This window comes from Manacus candei, unplaced genomic scaffold (assembly GCF_025592945.1).
Source record: "Manacus candei isolate 608988 ecotype Guabito, Panama unplaced genomic scaffold, ASM2559294v1 h1tg000077l, whole genome shotgun sequence".
NCBI classification, from domain to species: domain Eukaryota; kingdom Metazoa; phylum Chordata; class Aves; order Passeriformes; family Pipridae; genus Manacus; species Manacus candei.
In genome coordinates this window covers 6,322,426-6,339,528 of record NW_026138125.1, presented here as the reverse complement: position 1 = coordinate 6,339,528, position 17,103 = coordinate 6,322,426, and the positions used below count along the sequence as shown (strand labels likewise).

Below are 17,103 nucleotides of genomic sequence, written 5' to 3'. Positions count from 1 at the left end.
AGAGGTATTTGCCCCCAAATTCATTTGGAGGCAGCACGTGCTGATTAGAGAAACGACAGGAAAACCTGATGCTGACTGAAGAAAGTTTTTCCACAAAGAGATTTCAAGGAAAAAACAACTTCCAGTGGCTCCTGGAATGCCCAGGGAGCTCTGTAGGGAATAATCTCGGCGTGGCACTGAGCGATTGGTGTTTGTCACCATTTTGATAGTTGATATAGGTGAGTAATCCTACTATGATAAGTCACTTCTTAGTGTGTGTTTCTCTTTCAAAACGTGGATGCAGCTCCAATTAATACTAATTGGATTTATGGAGGAAAATACCCATTAGCACTTCCATGCTGGGTTCCGTGCCGGTGCTGTAGGAGCTGGGTTTGTGGAATATCATCCCTGCAGGAGCACTGGCAATAATATTCCCACTAAATATACCCGTTTTTCTGGTTGTTAAATACATCTATAGCAAAAAGAGCTGTTTGTAAACCTATCTTCTATTAAACAGAGCATGGAGCCTGCTCTGCCTAAGCCTTAAAACCGTGTGAGAAACTCTACTGAAATATAGATATACAAAAAGAAGGAGTAAGATTTTAAGAAGTGTGCAATGCCAGCAGGTGCAGGTATATAAAGAACATTAAAGGACAGTGTAAAGAGAATTTCATGGGAGGCTGGATCCTTGAGGAACTGCTCACCTGAGCACGTAGCTGTGACTAAGAGCTGCTCAGCTGCAGAGCTGCCACCAGGAGCTGGAGTTGAAAGGGGAAAACAAAAGCCTCTATATTTAGCTAGTTTGTAGTTCCTGGCAGTTTCTTACCATCATTATTGTACTATTGAAGTGTCAAATGGAGAAATTTGCACCTTTTCCTTTGCACAGAACGCTGATTTCTTGGTTGTTGTCCTTACAGAAAGGATCCGTGCCCCGTGTTTGTGAAGGGATTTGTGAGCAGCCTGGGAGCTGCATTTCGAGCAGAGTCAGCAGGAGAATGTTCACAGCCTGGTTTATAATACTAAAATACATCAGTGCTGGGGTCATGGGCAACGCTGAGAAATCTGTGCAGGCTTGGCAGTGTGGAAAATCTGCATAACTTTGCATGGAAATGCAGTCCCGTGACGTGTCCGGCGGCTCCCCGACGGTGCCACCCTGGTTTAGATTCTCCCACCTTCTGAATTACAAAAAAGCAAACCCCCAAGTGTATTTATAGCTGTTATTGACTCTGTTGTTGTGGAGGATGGAGATGCAGCTCTCTCTCAACAAGTTCCATATGCTGTCTGCGTCCGTAGGTGGTTTTCTCCTACATTCAGGGATCTGTCTATTAACTAATGTAACAGAAAAGCATTTAGTTGTTCTGTTTATTTACAAAAGCCCAGCCAAACTTGGCTAATGGTGTAATGGATAGTTAAAAATATCCTTTTGCCTCATTAGGCAGCCAGGGTGGGGAATAGATTGCCCAGAAACATGTCTTGGAGGGTTCCAGGCCCTGAGCGGTTTTAACTCCGAGGAGGTTGGAGTGGACTCTTGGAATTAGGGTCCTCCCAGCTTGGGTTGTCCCTGATCCTGACACAGACAGTGGATCCTGTGAGGAGACACCAAGCCTTCCTGTGCATTGTAGGTGGAGTTTTAGGTAGATTGTTAATTCCTTATTCTCCTCTTCCTTCTCCCTTTCCTTATTCCCCATCCCTGTCTGCAGTAGAATTCCCAAGGAGGTAGGACTCTACCCTCTGCCTCAGCTCAGAATTAGCTCCACTTAGAGCTTATTCTTCCTTCTGAGGCTGATGAGCAGGTCAGTGGATCCCAGAGATTTCCTCCCTGCTGTGTAGTGGGAATATTGTCCCTCCATCCCACAGTCAAGGCACACTCTGGCCCAAGGCAAAGCAGTCCCCGTGTGGGTTCTGCCTCTGTGACCATCACAGACCTGCTGGAATCCTCACCCTGCTCACAGCAGGACTCAACATTCCCTTCCTTTTTCCCTGTATCCCTGTACACCTTCTTCCCTGGGTGCTCCCAGAGCCTTGATGACTCACTGTAAATGCTTTTGCTCCCCTCTCCTCCCAGGAATTCTCCTTCAACCCCTCATTTGCAGTGGGGAAGTTTCCCCTTTGTGCTGCTTTCCTGGGCCAAACAGCAGAGTGGTTGTCACAAATAATGTGGGAATGGGGGATTAAAATTTAAATTGCAACCCTTGACTGGACAAGCCCCGACATGAGAAAAATCCTTGGATGTCAAAATCAGGCACGATCTCAGGAAAAAGTGATTTTCTGTCTATAGATGACCAGATGAATAAGATTTTTTTTTCCTAAACCTTATGATGGGATTCCAATCTAAAGTCACCTGCACTGCCTTTCTTCAGTTGAAAATACATTAATTCATAGATGCTTTAAAAGATGTTTGCTTTCATATCTTATTAATGAAGAGTATCTTTAATTTATTTTTTATGTTTGTCTATAAATGGTCTTTTTTGAGCATCAGATCTCAAATTATGGCGACAAAATGTTGCTGCAGCTGCTCTGACGAGGCCATTTATTAAGTTCAACCACTACAAGGAGGGTGTAGCTTAAAGATGCTGAACTTTTTAAACCAACCCAAACTCCCCACTGAGTGCTCTCCGTGCATTATCTTTAGGAAAACGCTCATCCTGAATAATTTTGCAGCCCCTTTTGGTGCCAACATCTTTGTTTAACTCACACTCTGCATTATTGCTCTGGGAAATGTACTTGTGAAAGGGAACGTGGCTCATGTTGCTGTTTGTAGCTTAAAAGTGCCGTTGTTTAACACTTTTTCTCTCCAGAATCTGGGCAGATCCCTCCTTCTAGTCCCAAATATTTCAAAAAATAAAGAACAGGGAGGATCTGAGGTAGCAGGACATGGAAAAACACCGTGAGGGATGTTGGGGGGGGTGAGAAAAGGTGACACTTCATTAGTGTTAAGCTCCAATTTATAATAAAACCATATAAAAAACAAAAAAAAGGGGATTGTGCCCTAGGGAAAAGCCAGTATGGAAATATCCAGGATAAATGTAAGAGTGGATGTCTCCCTTGTGATTTAGGGAAAATACTCTGAGGGGAAAGTTTCCAGCAGGGATAAAGACACGTGCTAAGCCTCAACCCACTCTCAGTTTGGGGGATGAATATTGAGGGCAGTGCTCGGGGTGTCTTGTGACTTTTAATTTACGGGGTAAATTAAAGCATAAAAACCTACAGATTGCTCAGGGAGCAGTGGAATGGATTGCTCATGGAGTCACCATCCCTGGAGGCATCCAAGGAACAACTGGACATGGCACTGAGTGCTCTGCTCTGGTTGACAAGGTGGGGATCAGGCACAGGTTGACCCTGGAGGTCTTTTCCAACCTCAGTGATCCCGTGACATCTTCGTGCTTCGAAAAATCCAGATGAAATATCAACAAGAAGCAGGACGGGCTTTTAAAACCCTTCTGCTTGTTATGAAATATGTCACTATTGCTTTTTTTTTTTTCATTTTTCTTTCCTTTTTTTTTTTTTGGTGGTTATTTTCCTCCCAGTTATAGCGGAAGCAAAAAATAGACACATCCTCCAATAATTTGGAATCCATGGACGCTTTTGGTTCGAACGCCGTGAGCGCCATATAAATGGAACTCGTTTGCTTTTTTTAGGGAGATACAGCTGCAGTTGGATTTAGATATTCCGAGGCAGTAACCTCTGTAAAACGACATTTAAGGAACACATCTAAAAATGCCTCGAATTTCAGATGTCATGGGACGGATGAAAATGCTGCGTGCGAGGCAACTGTGAGGGCCTGCAAGGAGAAACTGGGGCTTGGAGCTCGACAGCTGAGGGCAGCTGCTCTCAGATGGTACCACATAGAAAGATTTCATTATTGCCACGATGAAAAATCCTGTATTAATTGTAGCTTTTTTTTTTTTTTTAAATTTTTTATTTTCCCTAAAAAGATTTCAAGACGAGAGCAACTTCCGATGGCTCTCATGGAGCTCAGAGCACCCGGGGAGTTCTGTAGGGAATAATCAATAAAATTGTAGCTTTTTTTTTTTTTTCCCCCTTTTGAGAAACAACAACCTCAATTTTGACACAAACCTGTTTTTTTGTGAGGGTTTTGGTGGGTTTGTTCTGCTTTTTGCAACCTGTCCAGGAAGGAGAAGAAACATCTTCAGCCTGGTCTAGTGGAAGATGTTCCTGCCCATGGTGGGGGTTGGGACCTTTAAAGGACCCTTCCAACTCAAATCATTCCATGATTCCATGAGCTTCTGGTCCTTGTGCAGAGCTGTGAAAACCAGGAAGGTTTGTTCCTGCAGCTGTTTAAAGCAGAATTATCCCTGAGCACTTCTTGCCCTGGTTCCGAGGGCTCGGGTTGAAGCTTTGCAGAGTTACTCCGTTGGCTCAGTGACAGCTGGGAAACTCCCTCATCCCGAGGTTATTCCTTGTGAATCTTGTTCTGCTGGCTCCCCTGGTACCTCCTCATGTGGCCCCGACAGCACGAGGAGATTGGAGAACTGGATTCCCAATTTCCATGTCTTTGTTCTGCAAAACAAGCCCATCAGAATAGATAATGGGTGAGATATCGAGACCTACATGCCTGAGCCCTCATAAACAGGAGCAAACGAATGGGAAAAAAAAGGAATTAAGAGTATTTTTATTTGCATAATTTCCATTAATAAAACATTCTTTTATACCAAGAAAATGGAGCTTCAGCTGCCATTTGAACGGGAGATATTAAAAAAAAACCCCTGTTTGTTTTTTTTTTTTCCCCCCTGCAGTCTTGACAGGAAGCAACAAGTGACTGCAGAGCAGCAAACTGGGCTGCAACAAACACATTCCAGCCATTCCTTCGCCCACCACGCTCCTGCCCGGGAGTTGAGGGAAGGCAGGGGAAGGGAAAGTGCCAGGGAATGTTACATCAGGGAGCCTTCCATCAGGGAATCTGACATCACTCCAGCGCGGCCACTCGTGCCGCGGAAAATAAGCAAAGGCACCCAGAGCACTGTGAAATGTGCAATTTGGGTGGGTCTGCAAAGCTCGGGATGTTTGTCCTCAGTTCCTAAAGGAGCCTCAGGAGCAGCCTCCAGGCCTGGAAGGGCTGCAGTGCTGGCCCACACCGCGATGAGGGAAGGAGTTCCTTGCTCCAAGTGCAAACATCGTTCTGCTCTTGGCTGAGGTGACATAGGCAGAGGGGCTGCAACAAGTCTGGGATAAGGCAGACTTATCCATGTCCTTGGGTTGATTTTCATGGAAAGAATGAGATCCTGCAGGAACCCAGGGGATCACAGAGCCAGGGAAGAGGGGAAGGTGCTCCCAAAGCTGTGTGGTTTCACTTCATAGCTACATAAATATTGCCTGGAATCCATGGCTGTGCTTCCCACCACACAGAACTCCTGTTCTCATGGATGGTGCCTTGGATTTTCATGCTTTTCCCTGGGAATCTGCAAAGAGTCAGGTTTGGATTAGTAACTTTCTCCTGCCCCAGAGTTCTGAGACACCTCCTGGGTGTGTTCCCTGGTTCTGTGCCTGGTGCAGGCTCCGAGCACTGAGGTACAAGGAGGGAATTCCTGTGCAGATCAGGAATTCCAAACGGTGGCTTCTTCCCTTTCTGCCCCTAATCTGATTAAAAACACAATTTCCAGGTATGGTGGCGAGGAGGAATCCAGGGGCTGCCACAATGCACTGACTTTCACATCATTTTAAGCAAATTAGTGAAAAGATTATCATGGAATCATGGAATGGTTTGTGTTGGAAGGGACCTTAAAGCCCATCCAGTTCCACCCCCTGCCATGGGCAGGGACACCTTCCACTAGCCCAGGTTGCTCCAAACCCCATCCAACCTGGCCTTGGACACTTCCAGGGATGGGTGACCAACAGCTCCAACAATTATGTATTCTCTATGCTAATTTATATTTTTTTTAGTTCCAATGGACGTGGCTCAGTGTAGACCTTTTATCAGTGGTGGGGGGCAGGAGACGCCTGAAATATTTTATTTATAAATAAGACACATTTATTTACCTACTCCTGCTTTTCTCCACCACAGTTTGAATCTTTCCCATTTTTCTCTGGCAAGATGTGTGCCTACCTACGGATTCAATGAATTGATGTGGAATTTAATAATTTCTTACTCTTAACCTATTTTTTTTTTAAGCGTTCTTCCTTCGGCTTCTCCTCAGGAACTTATTTAGGCTTTGTTTCCCTTCCCAACCTCAGCCTCCCCGAGGTGTTGCTCCCTGTCTCAGCTGACCTGTACCTGAGCACAGGATGCTCTGCTGGGTCACTCCTCCTGTTGGCATCCCCCAGGAAGGTTGGAACATTTTAATACGTGGCACCATTCCCACAGCTGTCAGGGCTGTCTGCAAGTTTATTCTCAGCACAGTGTGAAGTTTGAGCCCTGCACAAGGGCAACACTTTTCCCTGAAATTGCTAAGACATGAGTTTTATATTCCGTTTTCTCCCGAGCATAATAGAACTTGTTAGCAGGTCCTTTCCACCCCCCCCTCAAATTCGAGATTGGTGTTCATTGTTCAGTGAATTTGGGGCTGATTTGCTCATGAATGTGCTTTGTTGTAACTCTGCAAAGGTTTTCTGCTTAGGCAATGGTTGCAAAGCACCACTGAAGGCCAATCATCTAAAATACATATAAATGTTTTTTCTTAACACAGAAAGCTGCCCCACAGACTGATCTAGTTCTGAGAGGCTAAGAAGAGTCCTTCTTTATCCCTGAAAAACGCAGAGCTTCCTCATGGATCCCTGTGTTCCAACCACAATCTGGTTGCACTTTCCTCCTGTAAACAGGACATGGCTCCAGTGATTTATCTGGGAGGGGTGTGCACGTGCACCCCTGTGCTTGCACATGGATATCAGCACCACATCCATGAGAATTGTCTTCTGGATTTATTCTGGTGCACCCAGAACGTGTTTGGGAATGGAACTCCGTGGGGGGAATGCTGTTGGAGACTGGGAATTATCTGAAAGGATCATCTGGGATATCAAGACCTCGCGGCTCCGGAGACATCAAAAAAATCTGGTGGAGAAGTTAACCCACTTGGGGAAAATATGGAAATAATTGGCAGCAGAACAAACAGCAAAGCACTGAATAAAGAAGAGGGAAGAGGAAGTGACTGGCAGGGAAGAGCAGATGGGAGCGTTTGTAGGGAAAGTTGGTGGCATCCTGTGAGTTCCCAGGTTTTATGGCTGTGGTGCAGCAGCAGTTCTGGGCTCCCCTTCCTGTTCTGGTTTTCAGCTCTGTAAATCAGGGCTCAAATCTCTCTCTCTCCATCCTTGGAATTGTAATGCATGGGGAGACATTTCTTAGGGAGAAATCCTCCCCTAGGAGGGTGGGGAGGCCCTGGCACAGGTTGCCCAGAGAAGCTGTGGCTGCCCCTGGATCCCTGGAAGTGTCCAAGACCAGGTTGGACGGGGCTTGGAGCAACCTGGGCTGGTGGAAGGTGTCCCTGCCCATGGCAGGGGGTGGAATGAGATGAGCTTTAAGGTCCCTTCCAACCCAAATCATCCCAGGATTCTATGATTCTTTGCTTTCCTTAAGCTCATTCCCTCTAAACCTCTTGGGATAGTTCCTTGGGCCAGCCATGGACTTGTGCTTGTGACCTCCAAAATGTCAGATTTTTCACTTTTTCACTGCAGGGAAGGGAGAAATATTTCATAAACACCTCCGTGTTTGAAGAAAAAAAGAGATTTATAGTTGTTGATGCAGAAATTCCAGGAAAAATAATTACTGAGGCAGCTGTGAAATTGTTGCATGGGAGAGACATCAGACATTTTCTTTGTGTGAAGGAAGCTGGAGCTGTGGTTTTATGAACTGTGTATCAGCCATTACCTGCTCACAGAAGGGCTCTTCAGCCTGGCTCACATGGGCAGAAAACATTCCAAGAGCAGGAGGTGGAATTAGTGGGTGTATAAAACCGGTTCTGCCAGGCTGGGGTTGATGTGGGGGGAAGGATCAGAGCATGGCAGGTTCAAACCCAGGGTATTTTTTTCATTCCAAGGGACAGCAGTTTCACTGAAGTTGCTGTTTCCCCACCAGGCAGGAGTTCTCTATGTTAAGGCATTCCAGCCACTCCATAAGGTCCTGTGGGTGTTCCCAGTCTCCAAGGGGGATGCAAATCCAGGTGCCTGGTGGATGCAAACGCTCCGGGCTGGGCAGAGCAGCCGGAGGAACGAGCAGGACAGGACCTGCTTTTCTGATCCAACTCCTGCTTTGCCTCTCTCCAGAGCTCCCCTGCCCGTTCCCGGTTGCTCTCCTCGCTAATTCCCAAGTTAAATATTTGTTCCTGAGTGGCTGCAGAACTGACAAGTTTCCTGGATCCTTTCCATCCCGTGTTTGGAGCTGACATCACCCTCTCCCTCAGAGCTTTCCTGCTCCTCAGGGGCTGACCTCGGACACCACATGGAGTGCTGCCTTCTAGGATTCAGGGATTCACTGGCTTGTGTTCCCGGAAGGAGCCACACAGGCACAGGACTCCTTTGATTTCAGGGATTCCTCAGCCATTTGCCATTTGTTGTCCTTTAGAGTTTCAAGATAAACATGCTAAGAGTGCTTGACACATTTATTTGGATCTTGGTTCTCCCTTGCAGTTCCTGCTCCCTCTGGAATATCTTTCTGTCCCAGACATTTAAGATCTCTTTCCCTGCGTGGTTTTTTCTCTGTTTCCCCTCCCTTTTTAGTGTTCAAATGAATCTGCTGGAAGGTGCACCCCTTTAATTCCATATTTGTTCTGTCTTAATGATTTGCTCTTATGGGAACTCCTAAATCCTACTAAAACCAAGCCAACACTTTCTTTTCATTGCTTGGAATTGCCCAATTGCTCAGTTCCTCGGAGAGAATAAGTAACCAGTTCTTAAAAGGACAGAAAGGATTGGTGCTTTTGCAGGAATAACTTTAAAGAACAAATACTCATTTTTTTCATTGCTAAATCCTACTCTCCTTTTAGTTCAGGGATAATAAGGTCAGACAGGAGACACAGATTCCATGGAGAGGTTTGTCAAGTGTTTATTATGGAACCTGTGATTTCTTCTTGGCATTTGTGCAGGACAGACCTGTAGAGCTTAATGATCAATAATTGTGAGAGAATCTTCCTAGAGAAGCAGTTGGAGTACAGAACATTGTAGTGGGCTGGGAATGTTGTTTGCTGTATTTATCTGGGCAAGTTCTTCAACTTTTCAGTGACTCAACTTCCCTGTTTTGAAGCAGAGTTACCAGCAAGACATTAAAACTGGAGGCTATTAATGAGAAATCAAGTTACATTGCTGAAGGTATCAAAAAATCACCCATATTCTGCTTTAATAGACCCATTTTCTCACTTCCAATAACTTCTGAGGCCAAAAAAATGGCCTTGGTGACGACTTGAGTGGAATTGATAAAGGGCAAAGTAGTGCTTAAAGAAAATAAGAATGACAGAATGTACTGACCCAAGGAAAGCAGGAAAAATGGTCAATTCAGGATCTCTCAGGATCCTCAGGGATCTGACCAGCTGCCATTCCAGGGCCTACTGAGGTGTTTCAGCAGGAGAGAAAAGGGAATAAGGTGTTCTCCTGTAGTGTTTTCATCTGATGTTCAGAAGCACCAGTTAGAGTTGGAAGGTCATGATTTAATTCTGAGTGGAAGAAACTCCCTGATAACTGTTAAATAACTCAATGTTGCTTCCATTGGCAGAGCCATGGGAATAGAAGGGTTTAGTCCCGAGGTTCAGAACTGCTTCTGAGGTGTTCAAAACACACAATCCTTGTAGTTACTTCTGTTTTACAAGAAATCTGTTTTTTGGGCTTTAAATTATTTAGAAATACGTAAGCAGCCAGTAACCAAGCTCATCACTCTGTTGAAAAAAAGTCACCATGAGTGTGTTTTATGGTCTGAAGAGGATGTAGATGGGCATTATACACGTGGGAAAACAAGTCCCTGTGATGAAGGATATGGGGTGGTTTGGAATACAGAGGAAACTGGGTGTGAAACACCGAGTTTGGAATTCCAGGCTTGGTTTTGGGGATCACCTGCTGCAACAATCGAGTGCTCCTTGTTGTACAAACTCCATAATTGCTTCAAGTGGTTTAATACCACATATCTGTTGTCTGCAATAACTAAACCCTCCCCAATGTTTCTGCTAACAGGGTGGAGGGATCTGCCCAGGGTTGGATTTCTGCCTGCCAGACAAAGACCTGACAGCATTTGTGGTGAAATAATCTGCTCTGTTTGCAGACTGGAGGAGAAATCCTTTCTGTACAGCTGGTGAGTTTTTGTTTTTACAGTCAAAACAGATGCACTGGAGAGGGAAGCCACTGGGGATGATTTGCTTTAACCCTGCTGGAGTCATTAGCTGTTGGATTCTAAACTGTTTGCTGTTTAAACACTCTGATTCCAGGCCAGCTTTCCAAGGAAAAACTTCCATGCTGTTAGAGCTTTGATTAAGTGAAAGCTCACCCAAAACAACGGTACAAAAAAACCAAAACACCCCTCCCCTCCCTCTTCTGCTCTGTGGCCACTAAAACCTGAAGAAAATTTATAAAGAGCACGTGCACATTTCTTTCGTAAGCCCTAAATTTGTGCCAGTTAAATGTACAGAGAATGTGGGGCTTTGTGGCTCTCAGGCACATTCATTCTTGTGGAAGCACTGGCTGTAAATCCAATTTTATAGATTAAAGACTTGCAGCATAATGTAGGCACCTGTCGGTTTATGGGAGCCTAAAAATACCTCCCTGGCTATAACATGGGTTTTTTTTTTCAGCAGCTTGGAGCATGTGTATGTTTTTTGATACCTTTCAGCTATTTTTTTTTTTTTCAGTCCTTGTCTGTCACCTCAGCCTGTTGTGGCAGCTCTAATAGGGGATAATAAAGGACATGCTGTTCACTGGCTGGTTCAGATGCAGTGAGGCTTTGCCATTAGCAGTTCATAATATAATAAATACAATAATATAATATAATGTAATTAATATAATACAATATAATATAATATCTCCCCATGGTGCAGAAAGAAGCCAACAGGCAGCACTGAGGAGGTGACAAGGTGGGCTCTGTCACCTTTGGTGAGCTGGGTGTGATTACAGGGAAGGGAGAGATTGTCCTGACTGGGAAAGATTCAAAGGTTCTGTTTTGTCAGGGACTAAATGAGGAGGAGTCTTTGTGGTGTCAGGGTAAAAGGAGCTCTCCCAGGCTGAGGATTTGCTTGTACCAGTGTGGGAGGCTGTTCCTCTGGAATCTGGAACTCAAAGTTGGTCAAGAACCTCGGTGTGGGGCAGTCCTGGCTTCAGGACGTGTCTGTGTGAGCACATCAGGGCCACTCTTGACTCTTTGCTTGAGGATTTGTGTTTTATTGATGGTAAATGTTCTGGGACAAGATATTGTGGAGCTCAAGGGGAGCCAATCATCAAATTACAGAATCACAGAATCACAGAGTCACAGAATCATGGAATGGTTTGGGTGGGAAGGGACCTTAAAGCTCATCCAGTGCCACCCCCTGCCATGGGCAGGGACACCTTCCACCAGCCCAGGTTGCTCCAAGCCCCATCCAACCTGGCCTTGGACACTTCCAGGGATGCAGGGGCAGCCACAGCTTCTCTGGGCTTCCTGTGCCAGGGCCTCACCACCTTCACAGCCAACAATTTCTCCCAAATATCCAAACTAAATCCACCCTCTTTCAGAGAGAAACCAGACAAAGGCCTTTTGGATCCTTTTGGTCCTTTTCAGGATCAGGTCAAACTTGTGACTGAAACAAATGGGGTAAGAGCTAATTAGAGAGGAGATTTAGGAATCCCAGCATCTCACCCCTGAGTCTGATGCCCACAGCAGGAGCACTGCTTTGGGAATCTCTGCTTTCCCTTCCACCTTCCCTCAATGGCACCGAGATTTCCATCCTTTCATTAAATATGGTTGAAACTGGCTCATGGTTCAAAAAAATTACCATTTCTGAACAGGGGCAGAGGCAGACTGGGAGCTGCTGTGTTTACATAAGCCTTGTTTTCTTAGGAAACCAGGCTAAAAAGCCATGGTTGTGTTGATATAACCTCTGCTGGTGTTGGGATGGGGTTGGCTCATGCTGAAGTGCTGATTCATCTGACAGTGTGTTTAGCTGTGGTGGAGAGAACGAGAGCAGGGTTTGCAGATAACACAAAGTTATTGGCTTGAAACTGGGAGATGGGAGGGAAGAAACAGGAAGGAAATCTGAGCTCTTGTAGGTCAATCTTTTGGTTACATTGGCATTAAATCAAGAGCAGGAGGAGAAAAATTGTGCAACAAGAATCTGAGCCTTTTTTTTAATTTTTTTTTTTTTTTTTTTTACTGGCTCACCACTTTCTATTTATGGGAACCCAAAATGACCTGGCTTCCTGGGCTGGAAACAGTAGTGACATGTCCTTGATGACAGCCTGACTTTTACATTTCAAGCCAGTCTTTGCTACATGTTTAGGATATTTTTTAGCTGATGCCATAGTTTGAAAGGTGGTAGCACCTGGGACTGCATCCTGGGGCACAGGAGACATCAGGAAATGGTAATAAAATCAAAAAACCCAGAGTGGTTTGGGTTGGAAGGGGCGTTAAATATTATCCTGTTCCACCCCTGCCATGAGCAGGGACACCTTCCACCAGCCCAGGTTGCTCCAAGCCCTGTCCAACCTGGCCTTGGACACTTCCAGGGATCCAGGGGCAGGCACAGCTTCTCTGGGCAACCTGTGCCAGGGCCTCCCCACCCTCACAGGGTAGAATTTTTTTCTAATATCTCTTCCAAACCTCCTCTCTCTCAGTTTGCAATCAGTGCTGAGTTAGGGCTGCCTCTTCCACCCCCAGCAAATCAACACTTGGTGCTTCCCTCCTCCTCCCCCTCACTCTTACATAAATATTGTCCCTCATTCCTCTTTTTCCCAACAATTCCTGCAGGAAGAAGGAGGCAGGAATGGTCAGCACGAGGGAGATTAAGCAGAGCCATCAGCAGCCCAACTGGTACAGTTTCTCTCCTGTGCTGGGCTCTTGTGCTAAATTTAATCTGGCCCCCAGACAGCTCAGAATCTATTTTTTCCCCCTGTTCTGTTTTCATTCAGACTGTTCCCTGAGTGCTCCTTACCTGTGCCCACCCTGTGTGACACAGGGACAGAGTGATGAGACATGAGGGGATACCTTGGGCCCATTACAACTGGGAGAGGGGTCCCCACTGCCCTCAGCAGAACATCAGCACCACGAGTGGCTCAGGCATTTTATTCTTTGGAAGAACAGGAGTCTGAGGATGCAGCAGTTGGATAGAGATGGTTGAATATTTGTTCTATTCCTGAAATATGTCACTTGAGGGACAGAAAGATTAATCTCACCTCACACAACCTTTGCATCCCACTGCAGGGCCACCAACTGCACCCCAAACTCAATGTATGTGCTTGAAACATATATTTTAAAATGCAGCTTTTAGAAAGAAGGGAGGATGTGCATTCAGGAGATGTTTTTTTTTGTCATTTAACCTCTTACCCAGACAACAATTGTCACAGAGACCCCGGGCACAAACTTGAGGGGAAAAGGGGACAGAGAAAGGAAACAGCAGGAGAAGTTGTGCTCACACACCTTTCTGGCAAGGTGAAAGAACACGGAGCTCTTGTTTGATGCCTCCTGTATGTAGGAGAATTCACAGGGTCATGGATTTATGGAATCACAGGATGGTTTGGGTTGGAAGGAATCTTAAATCTCACCCCATTACACCCCCTGCCATGGGCAGGGACACCTTCCACCAGGCCAGGGCACTCACAATGGCTCTTGTAATTTGTTTTCTCTCTCCCCATTTCTTCCTCTTTCATCTTGCAGGGCCTTGAAAACCGGACTTTACCTTTCAGTGCTTGGCTTTGGCCAAAAGCAGCCCCATCACACACAGCCCTTAATGGTTTCTTAAACAGCTCAACCCTTCTAATCTTCTCTGATCACCATGACCAGCATGGAAAGTGTTCCCTGCTCCTTTTTCTCATTTCTCCATAATATTTGGACCACAGAATTCCTGTTTTTCCTTGCACTGCCCCAGCAGTGACTTTTATCATCGTTCCCATCGACTTCTTGCCATAAGAAGCTTATTTTTTTCTTGTTCTGAAGGTCCCTAAAATGACAACTTAAGTAATTCCTCACAAGACTAATCAACCCACCCAGGAGAGAACAATTTAACAATAAAACACAGTGTGGTGGAATCAGCTACCACCTGGATTTTCCAAAATGCCCTCCCTCAGAAATAAACTTTATTCCACTTCTGGGGAATATTTATTCCACTTCTCCTGCCTGCTGGATGTTTGGAGCCTGCTGGATGATGCAGAAGAGAATTAGGATTCATGGCTCTGCTTTTCCCTGTGCACACAAATAATACACTCACAGGAGTGGGATTATTTATTCATAGGTGTGGGGAAATGGTGTAAATACTTCACACAAAATTAACATTTAAAAAATGCATGAAAAGTGATTTCAATATACTTAGTTCTACCTTAGATATGTAGCTTTAGTTTTTCTTCCTCTGCATGTTCTGAAAGAGTTCTGTCTCTGAAATAAAGCACCTATAGATACCAGAGGATAATTGGGTATTAAATTGAAATAATTAAATTATATCAATATCTGTGGAGTCTGAATATTTGACACTTCTGTGAACATTGAAAAATCTGGAATAACTGAGCAAGTTTATAAATTATTTTTGATATTTTTGGTTATCCAAGAGAACTTTCAAGACTCCACAGAAGTGAATTTACTTTGAATCTCCATCTCTCTATGTCAGATCAGAACTACTGAGCCTCATTTGCACCACTCAGGGTAAAACACAACTTAATACTTTGAATATTTTGGTCTTTTGCCTTTTCCTGAGCATAACTTGATGTCCAACTGTATGAGCAGAAGAATCATATTTGAAGAAGGGATTTGAGTAAAGCTGGGACTGAGTTCTGAGCTTGGAGCTGTTCAGTTCTCTGCAGGGAGTGAGACCTGAGAGCACTTCTCTCCTTCTTTCAATTTTGCAGGTCAGAAATAAAGCCATTTGAAGGGAAAATGGCTCAAACAGTCCCCCAGACTCTGCTGCTCACATCACTTGGGCCCAGCTGGGAGTACCTGCTCAGGGAGTTTAACTCAGGCTCAAAGACCTATTTCAGTTCCAGGTCTGTCTGGGTCAGAGAAGGAAGGAAGAGTTTTCCTTCTGCTGCTGAAAGTACTTTGTTGTGGTGTTTGCAATTATTTGTGTGAACACAATAATTGCTTTTACCTGAGAGTTATGGGTTTGTTTTCAGAACAGGAGATTCTAAGGATCTCCAGCATTGATGTTTCAAACTCATGTCTTTCAGAAAAAAAAAAAAAAGGCAGGAAAAGAGGTCCCAGAGGGTTTTGTGGGTGATTCTGTGATAGAGAATATCCTCTGCAGAGATGATGGGGAGTGGGGACAACACAAACAAATGCATTTGGAATAAGGATTCAAAAGAAACAGAAGTCATGTGGCTCTTACCTTTTACATCTGAGTCTTTATTCTTTCTGATTATCTTCTGGGTGTGTGTAAGGATGGGAAAGAGGAAACTCAGGGAAGAGAATGCCTGGTTTTCCTGCTGTCCAGAGGCAGGTTTGGCCCCAGAATGGGGAATGGGAAGGAAGTTGGTGGGTGCTGGTGGCAGCACTGCCAGGGGAGCTCCTCTGCTCCTGGGGGCAGGAAGTTCTCAGCCCACCCCTGCTGGGTGACACCAACGCTCCTTTGTCTCCAGCTGAGGAATTTTGCTGCCTGTACCACAGGCAGAACGTCTTGGATAAAATTCACAGCTGCTGTGGGTGGAGAAGAATGTCTCAAAGGGCCAAATTGAGCCTTCTTCTGGCTGGGGAGTCGGAAAGGAAGGAGGGCAGGCCAGGTTTGGGCTTGTGTCATGGTCTCACTATGTCTGCTGGCTTGGAAGGCCCAGCATCAGGGGAGGGAGTTGATGTTCCTGAGCCAGATTTGCTTGGGATCATGTTAATTGGAGGCCTCTGGATTTTAATAGTCTCACATTTCTTACAGGATGGATCATGTTTGTTGGACGGTTGGTTTTGTCTGAGCAACACTAAGAGGAGGAGAGAAGGTTCTGGGGGAACTTCCAGCTCTGAAAGGGGGCCTGTAAGAAACAGGAGGACAGGCTTTTGAGTGGCCATTCCTTTAAACTTAAGAATTTAAGTTGATTTAGATTAGACATAAGGAAGAAGCTTTTTACAGTGAGGGTGGGGAGGCCCTGGCCCAGGTTGCCCAGAGAAGCTGTGGCTACCCCTGGATCCCTGGAAGTGTCTAAGGCAATGCTGGAGTGGAAGGTGTCCCTGCCCATGATCTAGATGACCTTTAAAGGTCCCTTCCCACCCAGTCTATTCTAGGATTTTGTGAATAGTTCCTTTTATTCTGCCTTAGAAGCTGAACCAGCATTAATGCTCTTGGATTGGAGATATTCCCCAAAGTGTGGAAAAAAACTGTGAGCCCCTTCTGATCCCATCCATTTTAGAGTGGAGAGGTCTCCACTGTGCTTTGGGATCCCTGAGGTGGCTGACACAGTGTCTCCTGGTGCTGACAGGCTCAATCCAGCTTGGTGGATTGGCAGGTTTGGTGAAGGAATCAGAGCCTTCTTTAGTGACATCAGTTGGAGACACCAAGAGCTGTCCCTTTGAAAGCCATGTTTTGAAAGCTCCAGTCTACTAGACCTTGAGCTGCTGGCTGGAAACTCCTACAGGGGCATCCAAAGCCCTGCTTTTCCCATCTGCTCCTGGGAAGGCAAATGTGACAACTCACTCTGGGACAGGCCTGGCTTCCTTCATCAGCTTTGGATGAGTCTGATGCTGCTCATTTTCCTCCTGGAGGAGCTGCATGGAATGTCCAGTTAGTTCAGGCAGCAGAGCCAGGTGGTCAAAGCTGCTCCTTGGGCTGGGAATCCTGCACCCGTGGCCTACAGGTCGTTCCACTTGTTGGCTTGGAGCAGGAGGCAGGATCCCATTTGTCCAGGTTAAATCCCAGGGCTGTGTTCCTCAAGGTTTGCTTCCTTCTTCTTTGGCTGTTTTTCCTCGTTCATGTTATGCTGCCACAGGAATGATCAATGGAAGCCTTGAACTGGAGCCAATAGGACTTGTAGGAGCCAGTCTGGAATGACTTCCTACTGCTGTGTGCCAGAGTCATGAATTCCTGACATTCCTGTCACCTG

General features: G+C 45.5%; 1 long non-coding RNA gene across 2 annotated transcripts in view; it reads left to right on the top strand.

Annotated features, from left to right (window-relative positions):
• LOC127481215 (uncharacterized) overlaps window positions 1-17,103 on the top strand; it is a 153,999-nt gene that overhangs the window by 58,939 nt on the left and 77,957 nt on the right. For both annotated transcript variants that reach the window (XR_007908148.1, XR_007908149.1), the window contains exon 4: window positions 10,087-10,204. This is a non-coding gene — a long non-coding RNA (uncharacterized LOC127481215). The remainder of the gene's footprint in view (window positions 1-10,086; window positions 10,205-17,103) is intronic.